General features: G+C 42.3%; 1 long non-coding RNA gene across 1 annotated transcript; it reads right to left on the bottom strand.

Moving 5' to 3' along the window:
• Positions 1 to 2,269: 2,269 nt before the first annotated feature.
• Positions 2,270 to 3,081, bottom strand: LOC128791640 (uncharacterized). Its single transcript, XR_008432100.1, has 2 exons — positions 2,690 to 3,081; positions 2,270 to 2,458 (listed from the first exon to the last, which is right to left on the bottom strand). It is a non-coding gene; the product is annotated as an uncharacterized LOC128791640 (long non-coding RNA).
• Between the last annotated feature and the right edge of the window lie 17,073 nt (positions 3,082 to 20,154).

Here is a 20,154-nt window from a genome sequence, read left to right as displayed (position 1 = left end):
TAGGAGTCTGACAATTAAAAGAGTGGGGGGGGGGGGGGGGAAAGAACGTGGGGAAGGAAGTCGAATTTGAAAATATATTTTTCTGCCCCCCTCCCCGAAGGAGAGTGTGTCTGGAGCACTGCTGGGCTGGCGTTTGCTCACAGCGGGCAGGAGATTGGCCCGTGTGTGTCCCAGGGCTGCCGGAGAGAAGAGAGCGCAGGTGGGGGTGCTGATGTCAGGCTGGGCTGTCCGCTGGGAGGGGATCGCTCAGGAGATCAGCTCTCCCTGCATCGCGAGATGCTGCTCGGAACAATAGGAGATGTTTGCCGAGACTTTATGGGCCATGGGAGATTCACAGCTGGAAAACACAGAGCGTGCTGCAGACCGGTCATCTGCCCAGGAGCCAGACAAGTCTTGTACTCCCCTTAGACAGTACAACCAGGAATTTACTACACTAAACTGGGGTGCATTTCCAGTGTGCTGTTCCCCCTCTGCCCTATGCAGAATTTCCATGCATGCATACACATACAGATATATAATAGAATCATACAGAATATATGCAGCTATGTTATATGCAAGTATTTTCCCCATCTGTTTAAGTATTTCTTCTCTATTTTGAGATATATCATGGATGCAAGTCAGTGATTTGGATGCACAATTAACAATTTGCCAGAGCCTATGTGTAAGCCATGAAAAGGTGTCCCTAAGTACAAGCTTTCTGAAATTTAGCACAAGAGAGGAAAACCTGCTTTTTCCTTAGGAAACCATCACCAGGCAATATATATTCTTAGAGAAAGGGTTTTTTTGGGTTTTTTTTTTTTTTTTTTCTGCTTGTCATACTGGTATAGACAGACTCACATAAATGATCTGGATTTAGATAAAAACTCCTGAGGTCTAAATGTTGACATACAAATGGCAAAGTTCCCTGTAATCTTGTTGAGCAGGTGACCATGGGTTGCTCAGCACAGCTTCACTCCCAGGGCCCTTGCAGCTCCTAATGGAAGGTGCAGGTCCACACTGAGTGCCAGAATGATGCTGTTATGGCTGGTAAGAATTTTCAGAAACTGAAATAAATGCCTCGTTCAGGAGGAATGTGGTGGATGTTACTGAGGCTCATGGCCCTGAGGTGTGGAAACAAACTATTAGGTTAAGTCCTCTCCCTTGTCAGCACTAGAAGTGGACTGCTGTCCTCCAAAACTGTACTCACACTAATTCTTCTCACTTATGTCATGCTTCCCATTGAAGTAAAATCAAATTCCAACACTGTTCCTTTCTCTGAGCTTCCCTCTGCATCCTGTCTCTTTTGTTTCTAACAGAGGTTGGGAATGCGGGCTGCTCAGGATTGCAGCTTTCAGCACCAAGACTTAAACTGAAAATAGTGCCTTACGGGTGAGGTGAGAGACAAAAAATATCAAATAGAGGTTAAAAATGCATTTTCAGGGGTTTCAGTAAAAAATGCAATCCTAAGACAGTATTAACTGATATAACGATCTGCAGAATTTTTTTAAACTAAGTTAATATTTTGATTTATTGGAGAAATGCAAATCATGATCTCTCTTCCTTAAATATTTTCAATTTTAACATTTTTCTTTCATACAAGAAACCTGTAAATCTCCTGGTTTTCTGTTTCCTTTTTTTTTTTGTCACAGTAAGATAAGCTAAGAATGTTCAATAAAAATTTAAAAAGAAATTTATTTACATGAAGTAAAATAAAATGTGTTGTGTAAAAACAGGACATAAACAGGCTGTCTTTTCATTCCTTTTTTAATTTTTGGTTGTCACCTGGAAATTGTGGGGGTATATTTTGCTAAAATTATTTCAGGACTTACATCTTGCATATTCCAGTTACGTTTTAAATATTTCATATTATCTTAGTGTCATATTTTCTGTTATCAAGAATGACAGTCATTAACTTCTGCATGTTTTTAATGCTGAGGTTTCTTACATCTGGTTTGTAGCTAACAAAAAGGTGTGAACTGATTTGCACCAAATTCCCTCATAACAGCAAGAGTTTATAATAAAAGTGATTGTGAAAGTGAGGGAAGCATTAAATATAATGGCAGAACAATTCCTTTAATCACTCAGAATAGGATAAGCATGAAATGCAACTATAATATGAATGAATGATAATCTGAGGGGGGAAGTAACAGCTGAAAGACTGGAAGAATTTCAATTAAAATATACTAAGCTTAACTGATTGTGCAGATAAAGCCCACCGATACAGCAATGATGGGCACTCCATACATGCCAATGTAGATTTCCCGAGCACACCGAACAGTTTAATTAAAAATGAATTTCGATGCAATTATTATTTTAGCCTGACAAACAACCGCAGCAGAAAGTCTCATTTCATCTTACGAGCTCCCGGCGCACAAAGCGTTTCACTGTCGGGTATTTACCCGCCCGGTTTTGTTTCAGACCCGGTCAGGGACAGTCGGAACGCGCCGCAATGAGCATATCCTCGCGTTGCTCCTTTGTTCTGGAATTTTATCCAAAGATATAATGAGAGGGAAGGCGGTGGCACAGCCGGAGCCGCCGTTTGGCGCAGGAGCCGAGCGCGCTCCATCCCTTCGGTTGTGTGTCAGTGCCCTCTCGTGGCTCGCGCGCCGCGGGGACACAGGGGACAGGCGGCCCCACGCGGGGACACTGCCACCCAGGGATGCCCCCCGCCTCGGAACCCCTCGCTCCCCACCGCGCCTCTTGCCTGCACCTTCACCCTCCGACAGCCCCGGGGGATATCGCCGCCCTGGAGCGTCCCCGTGGGGCCGTCACCCCACGCAGGTCCGTGCGCCGCGGGTCACAGCCCTGCGGAGCCAGGGCCACCCACGCTGCAGGGCACAAGCCTTGCCGGGAAGCTGCACCACCTGAGCCCGCAGCCGGCGGGATTGCGCGGCGCTGGCCCCGTTCCGGGAGCGGGCCGCTGTGCCCGGTCCCTCGCCGCGCGGTGACTCGCGCTCCTGCCGGGTACTGGACATCAGGGGATGCTGCAGCCCGAGCGGTACCTGCCTGCATGGGGCTTCTGTAACAGTCAGGGGTTACGGACTGTGTGATGGCTACTTCAATACTTAATCGAGCATTTCAAAGTTCCCCTGTGATCTATACGTACATGACATTTAAAACATCTTTCATGTCTGTTTTGTTCTCATATTTTTTCTTTCCCACCAGCTGCTTCTTTCTGCCCCTTCCTCTCCTCCCAAACCGAGTGGTGCCTCTCTCAAACTGCAGCGCTCGGCGCAGGGGCTGCAGGCTCAGGAGCAGCCAGGTTGTGGCTGCTGCCCAGGGATCATCCCCCACACATCAAAACTTTCTCCCAGAAATTAAGTTTCTTGGTCTCTCCTAGTCCCGAGTGTGCTGTCAGTCACACTGATTTGTACCAAACTGTGCAGTACACGTGCTCTGATACAGAAAATTGTGCCTAATTCTGAATCTCAGTCACTTATCTAAGAGTGGTAAGGAGTCAAGCTGTGACCATTACATTCAGATCACTTATGACATAAACTTGATTTAAACACATATCTCAAGAAGCATAAACCTGTGTCTTCTGACTTTACTACAGTTTTAGATGATGGTAAGAGTCAAAACCACCACTGTAATTACCCATCTATTTCTCATTGTGTTTTCTGTAGTGCCCATCACTGTAAAACCTAGGATATGATGTTTGAAAGTTAAATAAATGATGTGGAACTTAGATCTTTCTTTCAGCCAGGCATTTTTTACAGCATCAGAGCTTGAGTGCAGACTGTAAGCCTTGTCTGTGCACCATGTCTTTTATTGCTTCCTTGCTTGTTCAGTGCAGCTTGGGGATTTTAAGGCAGAGGAGGGTGTATGAATTGCACAGCTCTGTACCACAGATGGAACAGATCCCTGATGTAATTCTGCTGAAGTAGGAGAGCTGTAAATGAGAAGGGGTTTTGCTCAATGTTTAGTATATCCATTTCACCAGGCAGTGCTCTGCCCAGCCTCCGAAGCCTCGTGCCGAGAAAGAGGCAGCTGGTGGAGAGCACTTGTAGGTTTTAAAAGAATTTTAACTGAGCAAGAGTCATATTTCCTTCTTCTATTTTTTGTGCCTCTGTGAAACTATGTAGACATCACTTTTTATTTTCAGGGACATAGCAAATCAAAGCCAAAGCAGATCTGAGTTTTTCCTCTGATGCCCTCCAAAGGTGTGGGAGTCTTCCATTAAGATGTTGTTGAATCACTGGTTTTATCTTCTGCTGATACTGAACTGATGTTCCAAGTGTGGAGAAGTTTCTTACAAAGATGTTTTTGCAAGAAAAGGAGGAGAAGAGGCGCCCTGACTCTCTGTGTTTCTGTGAGGTTCTTACTGGTTGGAAATTATATATCAGTGAAACTGAGGCAGCTCATGGAGGTAGCTGCTATTTCTGCCTACTTTCCCAGCTTTTCCAACCACACTAAAAAGAAATGTATTTGGTCTTTGAAAAGGGTGGAGGGAAGCAGATGGGGTCATAGGAGCAGGCAAAACTTCTACTGGGACCATCCAACTCATCTGGTCAAGCAGCTCTGCTACATTATTAATATAAAAGTGTGCTCACACAGTTCTCAACCTTGTATTTTGTGAATCATTAAAACCTTTCAGTACAAACTAGGATGCCTTCTTTTCAGTCTTTAGTATTTCAAATGCCTCTAGCATTGAGTGTAAAGATGTGGAGAGAGGAGAGAGGAGTCATTTGCTTTGTGACTAAAATCCCAAAGGACCGAGGGCTAAGAGATATTGAGCACCCCTTTCAGTAGGTGTTCCCACTGCAGACTAGAGAAACCTGCAGTTCCTGCCACACAGATGTCAGGTGTGTGTCCAGTGGTGGGAAGAGCTGAGGGACTCTGTGGCTGCAGGCCCTTGCTGTGACTGTGAGTTGAAATGCAGCTCCCTTTGCAAAGAAGAGGCAGTGAAAGGGAATTTCTTTATTTGCCTGGACTGAGATGAATTCTCTGTTGCCATGATTTTGCTTTTCTGCGACTCCTGTCCTAGTGAACCCTATCTTGTTGCTCACTGACATTTTCTTGAATGCAACTGTTACAGTCAGAACAAAAGGTGAATACTCAGAGATGTTTTTGGAAGCCGGTTGCAAAGGCCAGGTTAATGGTTACTTGTGTGCTAACAGACTCTGACCCATATGGTGCAGTCAGAGCAGTGCAGAGCATGGCTATCATCTGCTCACACAGCACAGGATGGCACAACACAGAGACGACCTGGAGTAGAGCTGTCTCCTCACTGCCTCATCTCTCATTAGCAGCAGCCTCTACAGCCAGAGATGCTTCTTTCAAAACTTAAAAAGTGAGCGTGAATGCTGTTCAAAAGCCTGCTTGTTAGAAGACTAGAAATGAGTGGCAGCCTGAGCCAGAGAGATATAGAGGACTTTAAATACATATATATGAATCATATATGCCAGCCTATGAACCTGGGTATCCAGAAACTGACCTTTCTCTTTCATCACTGCAGCGTAAACAAACTGCAGAATTTGCTCCATCCATGTGTACTTGTCCCCTCTGTGCTGTCTGTCCCAATGTCACACGCTGCAGCTGCATTTGGCAGCTTGACTCCCTCCCTCTTCCCTCTGTTCCTTCTGTCCTCTGTCAGCCAGCACAGCAGGGTACCCATTCCTCTCTCCCCCCTGTTTCTTCATTAAAAATATGATCCAGTTCATTCAGGTGCAGGGGTGAGTCCTGATCAGTTGGGCAGAGGCAGGGTAGATCAAAAACCATAGGAACACCTTGTAGGAGAGCTGTCAAAGCAGTCCCAGTTTTACTGGGACAGACAGTACATCTGTCTCAGATACAGAGGTTTAGGTGGCTGGATGCTCATCTGGAAAGGCAGAGATCCTGCTCTTGGTGGAGGAAAAAAATGTTATGGCCAAGGAGAGAGAGAGCAATGTGAAGGTCTACCACAAAAAAAGGCACACGAATGGAGTGCTTAGAACTGGTCTAATACATGTTCAGGTATCAAGACTTGAGGTCACACTCAATGTCAACATATTTCCAGAGTCCTTTTTGAGGATGTATCTGCTCCAGCTTGAAGAAATTCCTCAAGAGTAGGTATGGTTTTCCATTTGAATTTCCCAATGTTGGGGCACTTTCAGATTCAGCTGGAAAGGGTGTGGGGGCATGTTGTGTAGACTGTGCTTTTGCCAAGCAAGGCTGGACCAGGTCCTTAATGTCCCCTTCCATCATGGTATTTATGATTCTATGATTTTGTGATTTGTTAGCTAAATTGCACAAAAAGTTAATGCTCTCAAGGCTGAAGATCTACATTCAGTTTTTCTTGAGGTACGCAATCTCCATTAGAAAATATATGTTTTTCACTCACAGAAGCAAACAAACATGCTACATGAAACTGATGCATAAAATAAGCAAATAAAGCACCCTCCTGTGAGTACAGCAGCCTTCTAGAAGTCCTGAGTAAACAGCATTAGAAATCTATTACTTCATGGAGGCTGGAAATGGTTTGCTTAATATTTTTAGCCCAGTTGACAGTTTTGCTAACCTCTCTCCCTTTAGAACATTTTTCATGTAAATATTTTTCAACAGTAAATATATAGAAGCAAAGTGGTAAAGGAGCAGAGAAATCTAAGAGGAGCACATGAAGCTGGCAATGCAGGAACCGAGACCTATGAAATGCCAACTCTGCAGCCTGATCTCCACCTGCTCTCTAGTGGATGCCTGCATGGGGAAACTTCAAAATTCCCCTGCCTACAAATAAACCTGATCTCCTCCAGGCTGCACACACATGCTTCATACATACTGCCAACACACAGCCCAGCTCAGTGCATTCAGCTGGGAGCCCTGGCCCCTCAACATAGCAACTCTGACCACTAAACATGAGTAAGAGGAACCCACATGTTGCAGACAGGCACCTCAGTGATGCCTCTGAGCACCAGATCCATGGTGCCTTTTGTGTCCAACTCCAAAGGGCTCAGGTACCACTCAGGATAAATGGCTTCATTTCAGTGTAACACTGAGATCTAGTCATGAAATAGGAGTGTGAGCTCTTTATTTGTTCTTGGCTGCTGATTTCAGGCATTCGCTGAGGGATAACCATCCCAGAAGATGATAGGCAATTATTTAATCAGCCTTTTTCTCATTGTTCCAAAAGAGATTTTTTCCTATAGGTTTCCAGATAAAGGTGAAACCATGGCCACAGAAAATTACAGATCATAGAAAGGTCAGGCTGCAGGAACACTCCCACCTGCATGCCCTGAATCCTACAAAAAGTATTTCCTGAGCCTAAAAAGCAGGAAGAATGGTAAAGACTCACTGTAATGGAAGTTCTGAACATGTACTAAACCACCGAGCATTAGGGGAGGTTTAGGTGGTGGGACTGGGGAAAAGCATTATTTGTGAGGAAGTGATGTCATAACTGGAAAAACCATCCCTTTCCTTTGTGCAAGGTCCAGCCTTGCAGTGAGATCAATGCTGGAAGGGGCTGTGCCAGGAGGCTGCAATGCCTCTGCTGTGAAACGTCTCTGAGATCCTGCTACAGAACATTCCAGCAGTGCTAGGACAGGGGACAGACTGATGAAAATCACGTGAAGTTGTGTGATATTTGCTGTTTTCTGGCAGATTGGGTTGTTGGATGATTCAGCTATGTGCAAACCTCTGTCTCCTCCCTGCTGTAACATCAAGTTACCTTCACTTCTCCTCTCTCCCTTCCTGTGCCGCTTATTTGGATGGAGGTTAGGTGACCTGGCATCCTTTATTCATGAAAGGAGCCCTGTAATATATGTACATTTGTTCCATGTTCATGGGGTTAATTTATTTTTGGCAAAAAGTGCAGAGAAGCAGCCCTGAAGATAAAAATCCTGTATTTTCCTTCCCAGAAACAGACAGTGCTGCCCCTACTGCAGTGGTTGTCCTGCAGAATTTCTCTTGCCTCGTCTTGAGCACCACAGGGAATTTCATCTGCTTGTACAGTCCTTGGCCTTGCTGAGATTAGGATAACAGCACCAGCCTGTTATGCTAGCCTGGTAGATTCTACAGCTTCCCCTACCTCCTCCAAGCTATAAATTGGATTGGGGGAATCAAATTTTTTTTTCTCTGGGGAACCACAGAGAATCACAGTTGGTGACTGATGTCATCCTGTTCTCACTACCCAGCTGTAACTCATGGGCAGAAGATTTGTTGTCTTCAGCAATTACATGGTGGTTTAAAAACTGGTTATCTATCCGTCTTATAGCAGGAAGTGTTTCTTTAATTGTGAAACTTAACACCATCAGAAAACCCCCATTTGTCCCACATGAGCTATTATGGAACTTTTGAGAAAGAAGCTACATTTGTCACTGGGGAATAATAAGTCTTATTTATAGAGTAGCCCATGCATGAAATCCTCTGGGCAACTAACAAAATACAGTCTGGCTTTAAAAAAAAACAACAAGTAAAGTCTGAAAAAATATCTCCATGTAGTCCAATAAATGCCAAGAGGGGTGAAATAGTTTCTTAATGTTTTTAGACCAAATGTGGTCAGCAGTAAATGAGTGTCAAATGGATTTTTAACAGACATTTTCTGGAGTTGCTTGGCTATCCTCTTCCCAACAGTTGGTAGCTGTGTGGGATGATCAGAAAATGAAGAGAGAATACAGCTGAAGAGGTGACGATGTCTTGACCTTCAGCTCATCAGAGCACCCCTTCCGTCTCTCAGCAACTTTCATCTAAAACTACTGGAAAAAACTAATACAGAGATGGCTCTGCTGAACACCAAGTGACATTAATTTTACCCTCAGATGTGGCAAATTAGGAGAAAAGGCTACCTGTTTAAAATATTTCTGGGTTAAGTCTTGAGATCCCATCCCAAGGGAGGAAATTTGGGGTTTTCCCTTCAGTTCATGTGAGCAGGGCAGTGCCCATTCTCTGAAGAGGCTGAATTCACAAGGGGATCTGGGGACTGCTGGGCCACCCTTGCAGATCTGCTGGTCCCCAGTGTCAGGGGTGGGTGTCACTGAGCATTACACAGAGACAGCACTGGGGGAAAAGTGTGAGAAAGGACAATAATATCCAGACCCTTTTTATTCCTGGCTGGAATACATGTGAAGATCCGGGGAAGAGACTGGGGACCAGAGCCAGAGGTGCTCTCCATGTCAAGGTTCTCATCTCTACTTGCTTTTTAAGGAGAATAAGAATGAATTCAGGGTGCTATCAAAAACCAGATGATAATTTATGCAGGTACAATGCATCTCTTAATATCTTCCTTCCAACCACATTTCCTGTATGTTGCAGCTTTTATTTTAATTATTGCATTCCAAATGACTTGCCTTTCAGTCAGCAAGACCGAAAGATCTTGAAAGACCCCAGAAGTAATTTATGAGCAATTATCTGATTTTCATTTTTAGCAGCCTGTACTGTTTCGATTTCTGTCACCTTGGAATATTCCTCGCTGCAGTGTAGATAATTTAACTAATAGGAGGGACACCCATTTAAAAGGGGGCTTTCTAATGACAGGCCCTGCTGAGCCTGCTGACACTGGTGCTGGTAGTTGGAATTATTATGGTGATTCTCAGCATTTTCATTAATCTCTTCTGCATTCTCTGGGGTTTTTGAGTTGAAATTTGCCAGGCAAGGTCTTAGCAAAATAACAACTTTTATTCTCTTTCCTTAGGGCCTTTTTTCCTATTGTGGGAGTCTATTAAATAAGTTAAAAGTAGTTCACAAAACTACAAATGAAAATGGTGACAACAGGTTGAAGGCATATATAGGGAGAGCAATGATTGTCTGCTGGAGCAGTGAATTCCCCCTTTCTCATTCTCTTCTCCTGAACATCTGGGTCGAGGAGCGTGGTGGAGTGGCAGTGTGTTGGGAGAGAGGAATGAAATGCATGCAAAGAGCCCTCTGGGGTCTCCCCACCTGGCAGGGCATGCAGAGCAGGATGCAGAGCACTCACCTTCCCTCTCTGCTTGTCCAGGCTCAGCTGCGGTGTCCTCCATCAGGTGCTGGAGAGTGGGGCAAGATTGTCAGTGGGGCAGCACAGTCACATCCATTGTTCACTCTCTCTGTCCACCAAGTGGCCACTAAGTTCAGGGAATTGTCTGGTCTGACGATGTTTGACCAGCCCTGAGAGGATAGGGAGGTCATGGAAGAGCTGATGGGACCAAAGCTCTTGCATTCCTGAGGCACGAGGGCTCCAAAGGGTTCCCTCTTGGACAGAGAGCCCCACAGAGGTGGTGGAACCCAGATATCTCTTGTCATCACGTCACCAGCTGGGGAGAGGGTGCCCACAGCTCTTGCAAACCAAGCTAACCAGAGATGCCCCAGCAAAATGAGCATTTCCTCATTCTGGTTACTAACAGAAATAATCTGTTTTCATCCCCCCTGTGTTAAATTTGTTTATTGAGACTGCTGGTGATTCAGAAGACAAGAAAATTCCACTTTTTACCTGTACAGCATTGACTGCAGGAGGTCCCATTTTTGTGTGGAGCATTTGGGTGCTACCACAATCCAAATCACAAATAACATTTTTGTGTTTATCTTGTCTTCTCTTTGATCTTTCCCACACTGTGATTGCTAATAGATTCAGCTAGCTTAGAAACAAATATTTATTGCAGCTATGCTCTTCCATAAATAGAAATTGTATACTTTTAATTTATTTTTTTAAGTGTGTGTCTAGAAGTTAAAGGGAAGGAAATCATAAGCATTTAGAAAGGCACAGGATGTAGGCACGTGTCCCATGTCTGCACTAGTGCCAAGCTGAGCACAAATACCACTGCTATTCTCAGCAAACATCAGAGCCTTTAGACATTTAAACATTCAGCATGCAGAGGAAGAAAAGGCATGGCAGCTACCAGCTAACTGGGAGGTTTTGTTTTATTTCTCTCTCTGTTCCTCTTGAACACACTTAGAGGGGATGGCTCAGAGGATTCAAACTTCCTTGCATGCTTGTAGGGAAAAAAAAATCATCCCTGCTTTGGGAACCCAACTTCTCTACCCAAGTAGGAAGTCACAGATGTAACACATCAGTAGGTAAGAGAAATGCTCACCTTGCCCCCACCCTGGCACATCAGAAGTGAAACCTAGGTCAAACCTTTTCATGTGTTGCTCATAGTTTCTTTAAAATAGTGTTTCCACTGATGCACACCAACGTGATGAACATTTTTTTCATGTATTATTAATGCATTTCTTTGTACCATGTTCCCAAAAAAAAAAAAAAGTTTTGATTTATTCTACACCTTAAACCTAATGTGACAAACTAGTGAGATGGCAGCAGGCTGCCTCTTTCTTTCTCCAAGATTTGAAAACTGAACTTAAAAGTCTGGAATTATACTCAGATGCATTCCACTCTTGTAATATTAACATTTTTTTTATTACCTGAACTATTTTCCCTGTCTCCCTTGACTCCCACAGCAGGGACTCTCATATTATTTCCTGCAGTGTTCCACCCCCACTTTCAGAGACCTGGATTTGAGGAGCTGCCCTACCGTTTATCAAAGCTTTTCCCTTGGTCATCAGAGAGAGTCTTGTCTGGTTTGGGCTCTATGAAATTGTCTGCTTCTACTTTTTTCCTTGCTTTTTCTTCCTCTTCTTTGTATCGAGTTATCTGTTCACAGCTGAGTAATCTCAGTAGAACTGCGGGGATGGAGATCTTCTTGCCTCACGTCAAAGATACAGAACCTCTTTCAGCTGAGCCCGGCATTGGCAATACAGACAGGTATTTATAAGTGCTCACACAAAGTAGGCATGAGGTGTCCTCTGTGGCAATTCCTGTGCAATATTGTATTGATCATGTATACCTCTGACCTCCTCTCCTGCCCTCTAACCCTACAGTTCACCTCCACCAAGACTAACTGCTTTCTGTCTTCTTTACTGCTCGGTGCCTCTCAGGCAGCAACCATCTTTCAGGGAAAAACAAAAGAAAAGAAAATAAAACCCAAACAACAACACACTCAAATCAGAAAAAAAGAATGTCTTTGTTTCTTTTCTTCAAGATGTAGGTTTTTCTCCCAGACCAGGGCTGTAAAATATATAATATCCATTCCTAGGTGAGATGATATATTTAGATCTCAGTGGATTGTGAAACACATTAAATCATCACTGTATTTATCCCACATAGATTTGGAAAGCATTTTTTTGACAAGAGAAAAAAAAAATTAAGATTTAGGTAGGTTGTGAGATAATAGATTTGAAATTGCCAGTATTGTTGTACAGAAAAAAATCACAGATCATTTCTCAGTGAAACCAGGGCTACTAAATTTGTAGATGGTGTCCATCATCAGTAAATATTTTAAGGATATGATATTAGTTTAAGTGATCCATCTGCAGAGTGGTGTGATATGACTCTAAGCAAACATTTTTGTTAAACTGGCTTGGGGGCTAAATTCTTTGTGAGCTTTCAGCTCTCCTGTTGGTGATCTTTTCCTCACAATGCAAAGCCCCTTCCCTGCCTGTGCTTTACTTCTGAAGCTCTCTAAAAACATTTCTCCCTGCAAGCCCTTCTGTGGTGCAGGGATTTCACACAGGTGGAAATTTTTGGTTGTCCCTAATCTCTGTCCATTTGTGTGATGGTCCCCTGCATGGGACCTTCTCAGAATAGAAATGAGTTTCTCCTTCCTGAGAGTTTGGAAATCATCTAGCCCAAATCAGCATCTGTGATAAAGATGCTGACACCAGTGTTGCAGATGGCTATTATTTATTTATGTTCTTGTAACAGGGTAATGGAGTGCTCTCACCTAATATTAATAGAAATATCTTTTTATAGCAACTACACACATGCACACACATATAAATAAGAGTACATATAATGGGAGCATTATAAACTTCATTAATTAGGTCCTCGAATATTTTCTTGAACAGAAACCTAAATCTCCTTTATCTCTATTTGTTTTTCAGCTATTTGGAGAAAGAAAATATTTTTTTCCCCCAAATATAACTGTCTCATTTCCTTTTTTAAAAAATAGAGAAAAGACCTCTCTTCTGCTGTGTTTTTATGTTGCAGCCCTTTCCGAGCCTGGGCACTTGTGGGGAAGATTATCACTTTCTGTGGCTACTCTGAGTGACAACTGCAATCACAAAGCACTGATGTTTGCTTGAGATCCTGAGATACAGGCAGAAAGCAAACTTGGAATGCTAAATGGAATGCAAGGATACAAAATCTCATTCTAAGAGTAACACTCGATCTGTTAACCTGACAGTGAAAAGGAAACCCATATGAGCTATATATACCAAACCAAGATTTACCAGCCTGGCTCAATGCACCCTTACCAGAGGGTTGAAGGAAACTGTTTTGTTCATGGTTACAGAATACAAAATTGCAAGGTATTAGAGCACATTTTGTAAACATAAAAAGTGGGCAAATCTATAGAATATACATACTTTTTCACACTTCTTTTTTCTGACAGTATAACTCTGCCCATACTGTGCAGAAAAAAAGGGTTTTCACAGATTTATGATGTTAACTGTTGAATCTATATTTATGAGTTTCCATGATGTTTCTGTAATAATAAGATTATTAACGTCCTTTTTACTTAGTATGAGGCACTAAGGCAATCAATGCATGAAACTCACCCGCCTGTAACAGTGGCTGGTTCATTAGCCAGGGAATGCTGTAAAGACTGGAGTGAACATTATAGAGTCTGCATTTATTTTTAGCAGGGACTCGATATTCTATGTGAATCCAGCATGAGAAAGGGGAGTGGATTTCTCATTGGCAAAGAATGCTTTCCAGAATGGCCTCATTCAAACACTTTATACCTTTTCTTTCTAGTCCTGTGCCCTAAGGTGCTGGTGAAAAAGCATGAAAAGCACAGGGAGGGTTTTTTGGTGAAACTGGTCCTCTGTTTTGAGTGATGTCCGCTGAGTGTGGTTCTACCAACAGCTGTGCTCATTGAATGCTTTGTCTATTTCCCATTTTTGGCAATTAGCTCACGAGAACATCATGTTGGGTTCTTTCAAAAGCCTCACACAATCTTCAGACTTACCTTGCTCCTGTCGAATTCTGCTCTGCCCTTAGTATCTCCTTTCCTTTCAAGTGAGACCAGGTTAGATGGGGAGGCAGCTCCCAAAACCTGGATTTCGCACCCTTCTGAGAATCCTCAACCTTGGTGACACCCAGATCCCTTGGTGGGCATTGAGTGGCCTCACCATCCATGTGTGGTCACCAAGGCCCTAATTCAGCGCTGGAGTCCCACCCCGTCACTGCGCGGGGCGGTTGCACACCGATGGCACGGTGCTGGAAACATCGCTTTGACGGGAACAGCTTGTGAACATAATCAGTTCTTAAGCTTTAATTAATCAGATTGGAAGTCCACTTGATCAGCTGAAGAGCTTGCAACAGCATGTGAAAGTGACACCTATGGAAAATGCCATCATTAGGAGCATTTCCATAGTGTCTATGGCTCTCCATCAGCAGGCAGACATCCCAAAGCAATGCACACAATATTTTTAAATTAATATAAAGTGTATATGAGCGGCCTTTGTAAGTTTGCTGTATATTCAGGGGAAGCTCAAACTGAGGCTATGACCTGAATTTGGAATTGAGTGCTCCTTTAGTAAAAGCTCGTTTTTCATGACTAGAATCCATTTATTAGGTGAACCCAAAACCCCATAAGCAGACTGTTTTAGGATTTCAAAGTGCCTTCATACAGGTTCTAGGAAACAACTTGCAAAACATGCAGGAATTTATACAGAGATGTTTAATAAATCAAAGAGACACTTACAACAATGAACATCACTCAGTTTAGGTGATTAGTTCTTTACAGTCATTAGGATTGGAGACCAGAGTGTGTGGACTAGTCTCTTTTTATAGATGATTGATGGGATGAGAGAGATCAGAAACAATATTGTAGACAACAGATGAACAGAGAATATTAAAAAAGCAATGGGGGGAGGATTGAAGCCCTGCTGAAAGATTAAAGAATAGAAAGAAGTACAAATGAGCAAATCAATTATTGTGTGAAGATTTCTAGGATGCTGTTTAATTCATATTGGCCTGTTCTATATTTAGTTTCCTCACAGTTTCTTTTTTTATTGATGTTTCTTTTAGTTCCCTCTCTGGAATCTGATTCTAAGATGCATCATTGAATCATCCTTTGAGGGGAAATGTTACAAAATGAGACCCAATCTAGCAAACATTTTCTGACATGAGCCGTCTTGCCTTAACTAAGCAAAATTCAATGATGCTGTTCCAGAGTATGAAAACCACTCAAAGAAGCAAAAAGTTTGGAAATATGGGCCATGGAGGAGCGTACATCTTCTTTGGGAAGAGGAGAAGGAGAAGGGAGAAGGAAGGGGAACGGGTAACTTCAGACATGCTTTTTCCTTCCTCTGGAATTTACTTGAGCAGCCAGTATATGGGGCAGGTTCCTGGAAGGATGGACCCACAAATGTCCAGAGCAAAGGGGATTTATGTGCAGCATCTCTCTGTCAGCTGCCCTTGCTGGATGCGATGTCAGGAGCTGGGCAGCCCCGCCATGGGAACATCTGTTCAGGACCAGCTTCAGGGGCCAGGGAAAATGGGCTTGCCTGCTTCTTCTCCTGCCTGAAACCTTCTTTTCCAAAGTATCCTGTACATGGTGTGAAAGATCCTTCCCTCAAGGGGGGGTGTTTGCTTTGGTTTTTGGGGTCCCACTCAGGTGCACAAGTGAGGATGTCAGAGAGGAGAAACCTTTGTGCTAGGGAGGCACCATGGTAAAGGGAAAAAGGGGAAATAAATACAGGTTTTAAAAACCATATACTCTTATAACAGACCACAGACTTTAAAATAATATAAGCATATTTCTTTGCTGTCTTCAGCATGTCACTGAAGAGCTGAGATCAGGCTGTTCAGGAATCAGTTCCACTTTGGAGCACATTTGCATTAGTTTTAACAATAAATTATTCAGTTTTTCAATGCCTGGCTTAGGAATGATAACATCACTGTAATTACTTTTAATGTAAACACTGATACGTGCTGCCACCCATACCAGCACCTCCACATTCCAAATTTGCAGCGAAAGCTTAGGGATTGTCTAATGCTACTGTATGAGAAGTGCTACTTTACACACAAAATATCAACTTTTTCTCAAAAGGTTCTTTTTAACAACAGCCAAAAGAATTCACTGATATCCTTCTTGTGAAGTATTTCATAGGAACATAGTGACTTTTGCCTCTTTTCTTCTTTCTGGAAGACTATGATGCTTTACAGGAAGATTGTCAACCAGGATGTTCATGTTATTACCAAGGGTTAGGAAAGGAGGAATTGACAGCTGCTATCATGAAACATTGTCATGGTAGGCTCATATAAAAATTTCTCAACCTTAAAAATGCTCAACTTTTGGTTTAGGAGTCTGGAGGGAGAAAACCATGGTGACTTTCCAGTGAGCTGATACAGTTGGTTGTTAACAAGACAAGATTCACTGGACACTGTCTGCATTTCCCTTTATGAACCCCAGACTCTGATTTTTCATGGTGCTGGGTCTGTCCATTCCCAGTCTTGCCCTTTGAAGGTTGTGCTGGTGGTGTGGGTACAGAGACCCACTGGGCTGCAAATACCTTGCTTCCATCACTTCCACTGCGTCTGTCTCTTCGTACTTTCCATCAGTGTATCTTTAAAGCCTGCAAGGTTTGATTGCAATGAGAACAGAAATTGGAGATTGGAAAAGGTAAAAAAAGAGATTTGGTAGCTGCTTGGCCAAAAAAAGGCTGGTTAAAGAGGACCAGAGGGAAGAAGGCAAACTGTGCTGAATGCAGTGAACTTGGGAAGAACAGTGGTTGGAGCTTTCAGAGTAAGATAAGGATAAATTAAGTGGAAACGAGACAAAAAATCCCTTAGGATCTGCTCACAATTCCAGTGACTAACTTACAAACCCTGCAGTTATTGATCTGGTGCTCACATTTAGCATTGCTGCTTGAGAGACAACTTTTTCATCTGAAAAAGTCTGATAAAAAACAATGATCAGTTTTACGTGTGGTTGCCACTGCTACATGGAGAAAAGTGCAAACCATATTGTGCTGCTTCTGTTACAAGTTTCAGAATCTTAAATTACAAAAAAAAACCCCTTATTTGACTCCAACTATGTTAAAAATGAACTTGAATACTGAATCAGTGTCTACAGAAAAAACAGCTTTTCAGAAAGAAAATCCAGGTCAAAGTATAGATCTGAGATGAGGGAAGAAAAAGAGGAATTGTAACCTGGGGAAGCTAATCTTGAAATTAATCAACGTCTTTATGTTCAATCAAATTGGCCCTGCTTATCACACCAGGCTGGCCAAGTTGAACACAAAACCAAGATAAACATGACATAAGGCTACTCATGTCACCACCTCCACAAGGAGAACAAGAAGCTAAGGCAGGGTCTGCCACCATGTACAGCCTTCCAGCTGGCCATTGAGAGGAATAATTCTGTCCATATGCACTAATGACATTTGACATTAGACAATATATGAAAAATTAAATCTGCTTTATATACCTATTTAGTGTGCTGCAGAAGGAAATCTAAACATTTTAGGAGAATGAAATATTTGTATAGTTCTTACTGAAAATTCTTTGGCTGTGTCAGAAGTGCATAGCTGTGCTCATGACACTTGTGCATCTTTGAACCTGAAGTTACTTGTCTCTGTTATTTCAGTCATTCAGACAATTCATTGAACAGCATATTAAATTATTCTGCCGAAGAATTCACAGATATTTAATATGTGTATTAGTGTATGAACCTGTTGGATTCCTTTCCTGAAAAAAATGATGACTCGATGAAAAATTTGTGAGTCCTTTTTAAAGTAACAACACTACAGCAAATGGGAAGAAAAATAATTTTTTAAATGGCAGTAATTATTATTTAATGATGTATTTTGGAGGCATGTCTTGGAGTTTTTTTAGACTCAGGTGTTTCCTAATTCGTGATTGCCTCTAATGCATGCAAAATAGCATGGAGTCATATTTTATTACATCTTTGCTTGTACGGGTTCCCTCAGATTAATGTTCCTGGTCTCCACTTTGTCTGGAGAATGACCAATGGGGCCTGTGGAAGAGGCGTTTGGTAACTGGAGCAGAGAGACTATATTAGCTCTACCTTTGCAGTCTAAAAATATCTCTGCTTTAGGATGGCTGGACAGAATTTGGCCCTTGGGATTTATAGCCTAGGCAGGTTAAGTGAGTGCTGTGCACATTAAATGCAGACATTGAGGTAGGCCATCGCATCTTTCCTAAAATGATGTTACCCTACGGTCAGATTTTTGTTTGTTTTTAATACTCTGTAAATTTACTACAGGGGCTTTGATGCATGTTTTTCAGCTTTAAAGCAAAGCTGTCTTCCTTCATCCACCACTTTACAATTTTAATGCTTTTAGCAGGCAGCTCCAAGACCCAGAAATGGGCTCAGAAAGCAGCACAGCTAACAAGAATATCTGGAGCTCTTCTAGGAAAGATTTAAAAGAATACCCAAGAGGCCAGAAGAGGACAGAAAATCTTTTAGCCGGGCATCTGTCAATCTTTGATTGAGCACGTGGACAAAGCTCCACTGTGGCAGGTTGTTCTTCAAGGTGGTGTTTATGCACCTTCAGAGGAAGAGTTTGGTACCAAATCAGTGCCAGAGAGACACTGCTGGTCCTGGTGTGCATCCCTGGGGTGGGATTGCCTCTCTCTTGAACCAGTTCAGCTTTTTGCACCAGCTTTGAGCTAGCATAAAGCCTTTGATGAGTTACTTCTGGATTACAGCAGAATGGACGAGAGAAGAGCCCTCTTGCACATCCAACAGAACTTTCTGCTGCCTGCACTCATTCTGTTTTTTGTTTGTTTGATTGTCTTGAAATTTTTAACTGTGCTTTTGATCTGAGCCCAAGAATTGAAACCATCACTGGCAATGTGCTGCTAGAGCGAATTGTGAAGCAAAATGCAACCACAACACTTTAAATGTTGATTTAAGGGATGTCTAGACCTCATGCTGGCTTTCTGCACCAAGATGAATTTCTCATAGAGAATACCCCTCCTCCACTTTCCAGATTTTATATTAAAAGTCAATTCCTTATACTGTCTCTCAACTCCAATCCTTCTGTATAAAGAGGAATAATAGGGCTTCTGCTTTCTCATTTCCATTTGCAGTTTGGAAAGGGCTTGTATTTAATGGAAGTGGAGGGAACACTAAAGAGGAAGCATGAACATGTGTAGGGTTTTTGAGTTATTAGGTTAATTAAAGAAAGCTACAAAATGGTATCAGTGTAAAAGACCAAAGTCAAAGCATCCACTCATATTCCATGAGGCATTGCTGTTGACTCTGAAGAAAGATATTCTTACCCTTGAAGGGTGTGGCCTGTGCTCCTGTGGGCTGATGCCAGCAAGTATTTCTAGAACTTCTGCTTTTGTTAGATTCACATAGTAGATGTTTTCATCCTGCTTTTATCTTTGGAATTTTCTCTCTTCCCTCACAGCTGTGGTGATTTGTTTATTCTGGTGTTAATAACTAGATCTGCAGTTAGTGTGTCTAACAGCATAATAATCCACATACACCAGACATACAGAGGTCGATTTAGCACAGCATATTCATTTGTGTTGGAGGATAGAGAAGAGTTATCAGCCAGGAAGGGTTTGAAATGCTTTCCAGGATCAGAATTCAAGTGATCTGTACAGTGGCAGAAAAATATCCAAGAGTAATATTTTTTCAGTGGAAATTCCCATTTTAAGGGAAAAAAAAAAGGACAAAGTAATGTTTCTGCTGTTTATTCTGGCAACCAAAGCTGCTCAAGCATTATAGACTATAATACTCAGTAGTAATTCCAAATAGATCATTTGAGACTACAGTCTTTTCGGTTGGTCATTTTTTTCTTCCTTTATAGTAGACATCATAGCTAGGACAGGGTATGTCTTTTGCCTGGAGCTGCTCATTAACACAGGAAAAATAGTGAGCCAGAAGAGTTCATTATCTAAACAGACAGGACATAGTGAAAGTAGAGAAGTTACTAGCCACAATCTTGTGATGGGAATGAAGGAGTATTTAAAGAAATTACTTGTTCAAGACGGTATCAACAGTGATGCAGAAAACCCCCAGCCCACCACAGTCCTGATCCAATACTTCAAACTTTTGTTTTAATCTATTTATTCTCAATTTAAAAGGATTTGATGGGTTTTATATTTTTTTCCCTCCATGTTTATTGTTGTAAGGCACCTAAATTGTCATAGAGAAACGCTTCATGTCTGATGTCCAAGCCATGATCACTAGGATGGGCTTGGAGATGTAGGGAATAGTCAATTCCCCAAAAAAACCTCACCTC

This window comes from Vidua chalybeata, chromosome 8, assembly GCF_026979565.1.
Source record: "Vidua chalybeata isolate OUT-0048 chromosome 8, bVidCha1 merged haplotype, whole genome shotgun sequence".
NCBI lineage: Eukaryota > Metazoa > Chordata > Aves > Passeriformes > Viduidae > Vidua > Vidua chalybeata.
The sequence above is the reverse complement of the archived record's forward strand: the minus strand, read 5'-3'. Positions and strand labels throughout refer to the sequence as shown.